Below are 3,221 nucleotides of genomic sequence, written 5' to 3' on the forward strand. Positions count from 1 at the left end.
AAACAAATGAAGAAACAAACAAAAAACCCAAACCGACACTTAAATGCAGAGAACGAACTGGTGGTTGTCGCGGTGGGGGAGTAGGGAACGGGTGAAATAGATCAAGGGGAGAGGCACAAACTTCCAGTTACAAAATAAGTAAGTCATGGAGATGAAAAGTACAGCCTAGGGAATATAGTCAATACAATTGTAATAACATTGTATGGTGACAGATGGTGACTGCACTTATCATGGTGAATACTAACGTATAGAATTATCAAATCACTACGTTGTACACCTCAAACTAATATAACACTGTATGTCAACCATACTTCAATAATAAATAAATAATAGAATAATAATAATTAGTAAAATGAAGTTACATTTTTATACTTCTGAGTCTATGATATGTGAAAATTTATACTCACTGCTATTTGCATTTGGTTGTTCAAAGTGTTTAAGACTTTCCTTACCCTGCAGTTTCCACGGGGCAATGATACACTTATCTTGTGTTGTTGTAATCTATTCACATGCTAAGAAGCATTTTCCCTGCTCCTGGATCTTCACTGAAATAGGGATTAGAAGACTTTAAAAGAAACATCTACCAATTGCAACATATAGACTTTATATGGATCCTGATTCAAACAGACTTTAAGGAAAAACTTATAGGATAATGGGGGAATTGGAACCCTGGTTGAATAGTTTATAATGTCAAGAAAAATTATTGTTAATTTTCAAAGATGTAATAATGGATATATACATACATGGATACATCCACACATAATGAAAGATTTATGGGTGAAACGATATAATGTCTGGGATTTGCTTCTAAATAATCTGGTGTGGGGCTGGGGGATTGCTAGGTTCATAGAACACACAAGTTTTGTCATGGATTGAATTTGGGGTGATGGGTTTGTTACATTTGTTCATTATGGCAAAATACTTACTCTTTTTTATTTTGTGTATTTGAAACTTTTCATTAAAAAGAGGGGTGCCTAGGTGGCTCAGTCGGTTAAGCGTCTGACTTCAGCTCAGGTCATGATCTCACAGTCCATGAGGTCGATCCCCGCGTCGGGCTCTGTGCTGCCGGCTCAGAGCCTGGCGCCTGCTTCGGATTCTGTGTCCCCCTCTCTCTCTGCCCCTCCCCCCACTCATGCTCTGTCTCAAAAATAAATAAAAACATTAAAAAAAAATTTTTTAGAGAAAAGAAGCCTGGCATGCCTGTGTGGCTCAGTCACTTAAGTGCCTGACTTCCGCTCAGTTCATAACTTTTTGGTTCATGAGTTCCAGCACTGTCTACTGTCTCTACTGTCAGCACGGAGTCCACTTTGGATCCTCTGTCTCCCTCGCTTGCTGCCGTTCCCCTGCTTGTGCGCTCTCTCTCTCTCTCTCTCTGTCTCAAAAATAAATATGAAAACATAAAAAAGAAAAAAAGGAAAAGAAAAGAAGCCAGTTTGGTTCCATTCTGGTTTTGATGACTTATGTGGCAGGGAGGCCACGCCCTGCTGGGTTACAGGGCTCCTGAGAGGGCTACCTCTTTGCCACGCAGGAGCTGTTCCAGGTACAAGAAGCCTTTCCCTCGCTCCCTTCATTCCTCTCAAGGCTTCTTGGCAGAAGTCCTACTGCTCTTCCATTTCATGCTTCTCCTAATTATTCCCAACAAAGAGAAACTTGAAATTCACATATGCTGCCACCGAACATCTTGTTGCTGAAAGGGCATACAGAAATAGCCCAAAGAGCAGAGTCTGTGGCAGAGAAAGCATCTGGGGAAAGATTTCTGCCTTGTTTTTCCTTAAAATAAGGTTATTTAGCATAGGTCTCAGAAAAACATAGTGAGCCACATTTCATTTTTCTGTTAATTGCATTTGAGCTGAGAACAGAAGTAAAAAAACATTTTCTTCGTTGCCTTTTTTTTAACAAGAAATTTATTCAAACAACAAGTTGCATACCTTGAAGGGAAATTATCTAGGAATTCTTTTAGAGTAATTTATCTCTACTTAACGTCAGGTGTCCCCACACATAACAGCTATATACAAAAAAAGTTGTAAAATTATCCTTGGTTGTATAATGATAAATGAAAAACATTAAAATTCTCCAGTTGAACAGTGAAATGAAAAGATGCTCAATACCAGTAATCATCAGGGAAATGCAAATCAAAACCACAATACAACCCTACTGTTATCACCTAAAAGAAGAATTTTTATTTTATTTTATTTGTTGTTGTTGTTGTTGTTGTTGCTAAAGAGTGAAAGCAAAATAACTTACTGGAATACAAATATAAGAGCCGAATGGGCATTCCACGAAGGGAGAAAGGGTGTATTTTCAGAGAGGCAGTATTTTTCTCCATTCCACGTCCACTTGATGTCAATCAAAACATATCATTGTCCATTTATTTGAAAATAACGACAGCAACAAAAGCCAGTATGCTTGTGCACGTACACTAATTACTTTATGAACAATAAAAGAATGGGGAGAGGGGAAATGAAAGAACAGAGAAAACGATACCGTATGCTACAAGTCAGGATGTGGTGGAACCAGATTGCAATTTTCTAACTGAGAATGTCTTCCTTCTTAGTCTGGAGGAACAGAGTTCTGGAGTGAAGTAGCAGATTCCCTTTTTGTTAGACACCTCCTATCTGCTGCCGGAACACATCAATTGTATCTTCCTCATCCATGTCCAACTGTGCAGGTGTGTCTGTTTTAATGGATCGGCTGCCCATCAAATTAGAATCTCATCCACCTCATTGACAAACCCTGTCATTCACAATAGGCTTTCAACAGTTCACTAAGTAGTGTATGCCTCTTAATCTTACACTGTGTCACAGAAAGATCCTTGCCTGCCACCTTCAAATGAATGATCATGGTTCTTGGTCTTGACTCATTCCTTGGGTTCTTCATTGGTCACGGTGAGCCCCAGGGTCTCCTCAGCTGCTCCTTCACAAAGAAGGTACCAGGCTGGCACTGAACAAGCACATAGCAGCCCCAGGAGCAGCAGGAGGAAGAGGGAGCAGCGGTCAAAAAACATATTCTGAAATAAAAAAATTAGTCTCTTGGAAGTGTAAATTTAATTTGTTAGAATCTACTAGACCAGGGTAGGGGAAGATCTTTATTATGGGAATTACTTCCAGTTGATTAATTGTGAAATAGCTGAGACTGAGCTGGAGAAGTCTGAAACTCACAGGTAACTGACATACTTGTGTAAGATAAAGGTCTTAGCAGGGAAGGGCTTCTCAACACAGCCA

At 39.4% G+C, this 3,221-nt stretch overlaps 1 pseudogene; it reads right to left on the bottom strand.

The window, feature by feature from the left end:
• Window positions 1–2,382: 2,382 nt before the first annotated feature.
• Window positions 2,383–3,004, bottom strand: LOC132664973 (small ubiquitin-related modifier 2 pseudogene; annotated as a pseudogene).
• Window positions 3,005–3,221: the final 217 nt, after the last annotated feature.

This window comes from Panthera onca, chromosome D3, assembly GCF_046562875.1.
Source record: "Panthera onca isolate mPanOnc1 chromosome D3, mPanOnc1 haplotype 2, whole genome shotgun sequence".
In the NCBI taxonomy this organism is placed as follows: Eukaryota; Metazoa; Chordata; class Mammalia; order Carnivora; family Felidae; genus Panthera; species Panthera onca.